Source organism: Leucoraja erinacea, chromosome 13 (assembly GCF_028641065.1).
Source record: "Leucoraja erinacea ecotype New England chromosome 13, Leri_hhj_1, whole genome shotgun sequence".
NCBI lineage: Eukaryota > Metazoa > Chordata > Chondrichthyes > Rajiformes > Rajidae > Leucoraja > Leucoraja erinaceus.
Window position 1 is genome coordinate 54,968,997 of NC_073389.1, and position 7,363 is coordinate 54,976,359.

Sequence of the window (7,363 nt, forward strand, 5' to 3'; positions counted from 1 at the left end):
CCCATGCGTGTGCCCATAGCTACGCCTTGTGTTTGGAGGAAATGGGAGGAGTCAAATGTAAAGTTGTTGAGGGTGAGGACCAACTCCGCTAGGCGGAGGAGGGTGTCAGTGGCTGGGTATAGGTTGCTCCCTCTGGTCGAGGAAGAACCGGAGGGCTTTGAGGCCATGCTGGTGGGGGATGGAGGTGTAGAGTGACTGGACATCCATGGTGAAGATGAGGGGGTGAGGGCCTGGAGAGTGGAATGCGCGGAGGCGGCGGAGAGTGTCTGAGGTGTCTAGAACATAGGTAGTAAGGGATTTGACCAAGGGGGATAGTATGGAGTCAAGGTATGTGGAGATGAGTTCGGTGGGGCACGAACAAGCAGAGACAATGGGTCTGCCGGGAGAGCTGGGTTTGTGGATTTTAGGGAGAAGGTAAAACCGGGCCGTGCGGGGCTGGGGAACGTTGAGGTTGGAAGCTTGGTCGGTGATGGTGCTAGATATGGTGGCCTGGTGCTCGTCAGTGGGGTCATGGTCCAAGGGTAAGTAGGAGGAGGTGTCCGAGAGTTGGCGCGTGGCCTCAGCTTTGTAGAGATCGACGCGCCAGTCTACCACGGCACCTCCCTTGTCGGCTGGTTTGATAACCCAATCTGGGTTTTTGCGGAGTGAATCAATGGCAGTGCATTCAAGGGGGGAGAGATTGGAGTGAGACAGGGGAGTGGAGAAGTTGAGGCAGTTGACGTCGTGGCGGCAGTTCTGGATGAAGAGTTCCAGAGCCGGGACATCACGAGGGGGGTTCCACGAGGAGGGGGTGCGTTGGGAGACGGGGAAAAAGGGTCATCATTGGGGGGCGAGGACTCCTTCCCATGGAAGTGCGCTGTGAGGCGGAGGCGAAGGTAGAAGCGCTCCACGTCGTGGTGGGCGCGGAACTCATTGAGATGGGGACGGAGGGGGACAAAGGTAAGACCTCTGCTGAGGACAGACCGTTGGGTGTGGGAGAGGGGGAGGTCGGGGGGGGGGATGGTGAACACCCGGCAGGGATGGGAGTTGGGGCCGGAGGGAGGCAGGTGGGTGGACTGGGGACGGGGCGATGTGTCGGGGGGGGGGGGGGGGGGGGGGGGGGTGGGGTGATGGGGGGGGGGGTGGTGGGTGGGTCAGGGGGTGGGGGGGGTGAGAGGGCTGTAATGTGGGTGGGGAAGAGCGGGGGTCACATAGTTGGAGGGGGATGGGGGGGGAGAGTCAGTGGAACAGCCACTGAGGTTAGCAAGGCTGGGCAGACGGGCACTGGACCCAGTGGAGTTGAGCCCAGGAGAGTGGGAGTGAGCAGCGTGGAGGCTTCAGGCCCAGTGCAGAGTCCAGGCTCCAGGTAAGGCGACGGCTGTGGGTTGTTGGAGGGGGGTGGAGTGGCGCTGGTCACCGAGCCCGATGGTGGGAGTCCAAGTCCAAGCAGGCCCCCCCCCCACACACTGATGTCAGGCTCACCGACTTGACTTGTAAATGTCTCTATATACCTCTATCATGTCACCTCTCAACCTGATTTACTTTGAGGAAAAAACAGGACCAACCCATCATTATGAATCTTTCCTGCACCCCCTCCAGCTTCATCATATCCTTCCTATAGTCCAGAACATATAGGCCAAAGCTGAACACAGTGCTTAACGAGAATGTTACCAGGACTAGAGGCTGTGAGCTGTAGAGAGAGGTTGAATAGGCTGGGTCTCTATGCCTTTGAGCACAGGAGGATGAGGGGAGATCTTATAAAGGTGTATAAAATCACGAGAGGAATGGATGGGGTAGACGCAAAGTCTCTTGCCCAGAGTAGGGGACATAGGTTCAAGGTCAAGGGGAAAAGGTTTCATAGGAATCTGAGGGGTAACTTTTTCACACAATGGGTGGTGGGTGTATGGAACAAGCTGCCAGAGGAGGTAGTTGAGAACTGTCCCAACGTTTAAGAAGCAGCTAGACAGGTACATGGATAGGACAGGTTTGTAGGGATATGGACCAAGTGCAGGCAAGTGGGGCTAGTGTAGCTGGGACATGTTTGCCAGTGTGGACAAGTTGGGCCCAAGGGCCTGTTTCCACACTGTATCACTCCATAACTGCAAATACAGTATCTTTCTTATACAACTATATTACATCCCAACTGTGTGATCTAGTTGATGATGGTAAGCAAGCTCTGTTCACCTCCATCTACCTGTTACATTTCAGGTGCTGGGGATTTATTCAGCCCTGCATATTCCAGGACACACCATCTTAATACTAACCTGTTCCAGACTATCAACATCTCCCTCCCTGCACTCACCATCCTCTTTGTACCCTGCACACCTCACTTGGAGCGTAGAATGTCGGGATTCTCCTTAACCTTACTTGCCAAGGATATTTCACATCCCCTTTTTGCCCTCTTAATTTCTCTCGTTCTCTTCTACACACTAGTCAGTCATCCAGCATATAAACAGGCCTTTGGTGCTGCTGACCCAGAGGCCCATCTAACCTAATCCCATTTGCCTGTATTTGGCCCATATTCCTCTGAACCTTCCCCACCCAGGTACCTGGCCAATTTAATTCCAGGGGCCTGCTTGAATGCAGTTACCTATAACTCACTTTTCTATTTCTTTCCCGATCAAAACTTCAATAAACGTCGCCCAAGATTGGCTGCCCTTCCCATCTTTGCCTTTCACCTTCGCCCTGGTCTTTTCTGCAGTTTGATGACTTTGTTCGTCTAATTGCAGATGAGGGTATGGAGAGAAGGCAGGTATGGGATACTGAGTTGGATGATCAGCCATGATCATATTGAATGGTGGTGCAGGCTCGAAAGGCCGAATGGCCTCCTCCTGCACCTATTTTCTATGTTCCTATGAGTATTGGGTGACCGATAGTGTAACCCAGTCTGAGTTCCACCCGTGGGGCCATGGTGGAATATTCCCCCAGGATATCCTCACGTGTTACTTCCCTCTGCCACACCTGGAACTTGTCTGCCCCCGCCCCAATCAGCGAGTAGGCAGTCCTGCCCTTCCCTGAAGCACATTTCCCCGACTGGAATAATATTTCAATTCAAGGTGCTAACCCACACGCTAAGCCTATGAAACTTTGTGCCTCAACATGAAACCGGTGATCCAACTACCTGCCCTGCTCCCTGGAGTTGTTTGATTCTCCACATTCAGGTCTCCACTATCACCATCAACCTCCTACCACCAAAACAAATCTGTATCCAGTTTCCTACCTCACCTTGGACCCCATGTGATCTAACTTTCTGGACTAGAGTTGGTGTTCCAGTGGCCGATGCAGCCAAATCTACCACTGCTGAATCTTTTTGATAATTGCACTTGAAATGACACTCTTTTCTTGCATGTTTACCCTTAATTTATAATGTAATTATTTTTTATTGTACCTTAAAATAACACATTTTGCTTGCTTATATAAACGTGAAAGGGTTATGGTCTGAGTGCAGGTAGATGGGACTAGGGGAGAATAAGTGTTCGGCACAGACTAGAAGGGCCGAGATGGCCTGTTTCCATGCTGTAATTGTTATATAGTTATATGGAAATGAATTTCAAATCCAACAGTTCGGATGGAAATGATGACCATCCACTTCAAAGATGATCATATTGGGCCACATGGCTATTCAGTGCAGTGGACAAAATATTAACATCTCAACCTGGAATTTAAGACATTTGATCCCAAAATTTAAAATTAAAGATTTCATTTTTTTAAATCTTTGGTCAAATTATTTATTAAAAAAAAGAAAAATCAGTGAATAACCTTTTATCTTCTTTTCTGATTGCCAGAATTTGCAAAGTCAGTGACTATTAAGGAATGCTAATTGTCGACTCAATGGCGAGTCCTAGTTGGAAATAGACAATAGGCGAGTAGGCCACTCGGCCCTTCGATCCAGCACCGCCATTCACTGTGATCATGGCTGATCATCCCCAATCAGTACCCCGTTCCTGCCTTCTCCATTGTATTGAGCGGTCAGGCTTCTCGACGGCCCGCGGTTGTGAACTGGGAACGTGACCAGAGGCCTTTATCGAGGCGCCGCGGCCTCAATGCCTCCCGGATCGCCGCGTAGAATCTGGGGTTGGACGAAGCGGTTGCCGTTGTCTGCGGCCAGGGCCCGGGTCGGCACCGTGGAGGCGTGAAGTAGGGCGCCAGAGGGGTGAGGCAACGGCAGCGGCGAAGCCACACGGCGGCGGAGAAGCCTTAACGAATTTCAAAATCTGCGGCAAAATCTCATGCCCAAGTTCCCACTCACAAAGCCATGCTATCCTTAATCAATTCTCACCTTTCCTGCTCCCCCCATCCCAGGCTCCATCTCCCTTTGCCCCACTGTAACTTTGTTTGCCATGTATGCATACCTTGAAGAACTCTCCTCATCTCCCTGTCATTCAGTCTGCCATCTCCGGGTCTCTCCTTTCCAGGCAGCTGGATATTCGACTTCCTGACGGGCAGGTCCCAGGTGGTGGGAATCATCAGCCTCACCTCTAACACTGATCCTCAACACAGGTACACTACAGGGCTGTGTGCTTAGTCCTCTCCTGTACTGCCCGTTCACACACGACTCTACTGCTAAGCACAGCTCCAACATCATCTTAAAGTTTGCTGACGACACGACCATCCTGGGCCTCATCACAGACAACAATGAGACAGCCTATAGAGAGGAGGTAAAGGCACTAAACAGCTGGTGCCAGGAAAATAACTAAAGAGATGATCTTGGACAACAGGAGACAGCAGGGGAGTGGACACTTCCCCATCCACATCGGTGATGCTGAGGTTGAAAGGGTCAGCAGCTTCAAGTTCCTCGGTGTGCACATCACTGAGGACCTCTCTTGGACACTGCACACGGACACAGTAACTAAGAAAGCCTGCCAGCGGCTTTTTCCTGAGAAGACTGAGGAAGTTTGGCATGAACGCGGCCAGCATCCTCACAAACTTCTACAGTTGCACCATCGAGAGCCTGGTGACGGGCTGCATCAGTCTGGTACGGGAACTGTTCTGCCCACAGCAACAAACCACTACAGAGAGTGGTGAAGGCGGCACAGCACATCACTGGCAACTGTCTCCCGGCCATTCAGGACATTTTCCACCGGCGGTGTCTGCGGAAGGCACACAGCATCATCAAGGACCACAGCCACCCAGCACGCAGACAGTTCTCCTGGTTACCGTCAGACCGACGATACAGGAGCATGGCTGCACGTACCACCAGACTTAAGAACAGTTTTTATCATCAGGCTGTCAGCCTCTGAACTCATAAACACATCATATATGTTGATTATTTTATCATTAACTTTTACCTACCAATGTCACTTTTATCTTCTCTTATTTTTATCCTTGTAATATCATTGCTGAGGTGACCCGTTGTCTTGTCAAACACATTTCATTGTACCGTTGACCCTGTGTTAATCCTACATGACAAATAAAACGAATCAGAATCTAAAGCTTGCTTCCAAAGCCACCTCCCCATCAACCACACCTGCTCCTTATAGTCTGGCCTCACCCCTGCCTTAACACCCCTCCACTCTCCCCCAGTTCTGAAGGCTCCCTGACCTGAAATATTAACTGTTTCTCCCCACAGATGCTGGTTGAGTTCTCTCTAACTGTTCAATAATGTGATAGATCGCCCAAGGGCTGGAGCTTTATTACCCCTAAAGAACAGTGTTGCGCCTTGCAGTCCATACTTAGTTAATAATTAGATTACCCAGTTAACCATATACCAGGCAGTCGTCTACTGAGATTAACCAACAGAACTTTAAAACGAGCCACTCTACTGAGTTTGAACAAAACTCTGCAGTTTCCAAGTGATCAAATGCAACCTATTGCCTTCCGTGGTTGAAGCTAAGAGGCAGGTGCAGAGTGCCTGCTCCATAGTGACAAGGCCACCATCGTTATCATGGACAACAGCCTTACACTTCCAGCAAAGGTCTGCAGGGCTTTAGATATCTGCTGCCTGGGTGTCGAGTTGAAGCACTCAGTTAGTGTGGCTTCTCATTGCTCATTGGGGAGAGAGGTTGGAGAGAACTGGAATTGGGCCCCACACACTGGTGTACACTGGTCCACACACTTGTGCGCACTGGTCCACACACTGGTGTACACTGGTCCACACACTTGTGTGCACTGGTCCACACACTGGTGTACACTGGTCCACACACTTGTGTGCACTGGTCCACACACTTGTGCGTACTGGTCCACACACTGGTGTGCACTGGCCCACACACTTGTGCACACTGGCCCACACACTAGTGTGCACTGGTCCGCACACTGGTGTGCACTGGCCCACACACTGGTCCGTACACTGGCCCGCACACTTGTGCACACTGGCCCACACACTTGTGCACACTGGCCCGCACACACTGGTCCACACACTGGTGCGCAATGGCCCACACACTGGTGCACACTGGCCCACACACTTGTGCACACTGGCCCACACACTTGTGCACACTGGCCCACACACTTGTGCACATTGGCCCGCACACACTGGTGCACACTGGCCCACACACTGGTGTACACTGGCCCACACACTGGTGTACACTGGCCCGCACACTTGTGCACACTGGCCCGCACACACACTTGTGCACACTGGCCCACACACTTGTGCACACTGGCCCACACACTTGTGCACACCAGCCCACACACTGGTGTACACCAGCCCACACACTGGTGCACACCGGTCCACACACTGGTGCACACCGGTCCACACACTTGTGCACACTGGCCCACACTGATGTACACTGGCCCACACTGATGTACACTGGTCCACACACTTGTGCACACTGGCCCACACACTTGTGCACACTGGCCCACACATTGGTGCACACTGGTCCACACACTTGTGCACACTAGTCCACAGTAATCTGTTGGTGACACCCAGCACCCGCCAACATCTGGAGAGATTGCGAATCTCCTCCCCACGTTGCTCCTTACTTCAGTATTAGGTTCACCTTGGACCTTTGCATCTTCAAGGCAACTCCACGATACTCGGGTTTGAAATCATGCACGATTTCCACAGAAGTATCTAGTCACCGTGGTCCGAGTGACATTGGGTTTCACCCACCAAATCCTGACATAGCACACAGACACCTCCAGGGAGACTGACTGCAGTGAGCCTATCATGCTTACACCCTTGTCCAACTAATGGCAGCAATGCCACTCGTAACTGGAGCATCAGTGCAGGGTGCAGCTACTCATACCTGCAGCATCAGTGCAGGGTGCAGCAACCACTCGTCTCCCTAAAGCAGGTTGCAACATTTGTTATTCTGTCAAAACCTCCAAGCTGTGGAAAACTCTGGTGCAACTGATTTTGCAACACAGAGACACACAGGCAATGACAAGGTGGGCAGTGGGAAGAGGAGCAAGAGGGATGAGAGCTCCACTCAGACACAAGACCAGACAA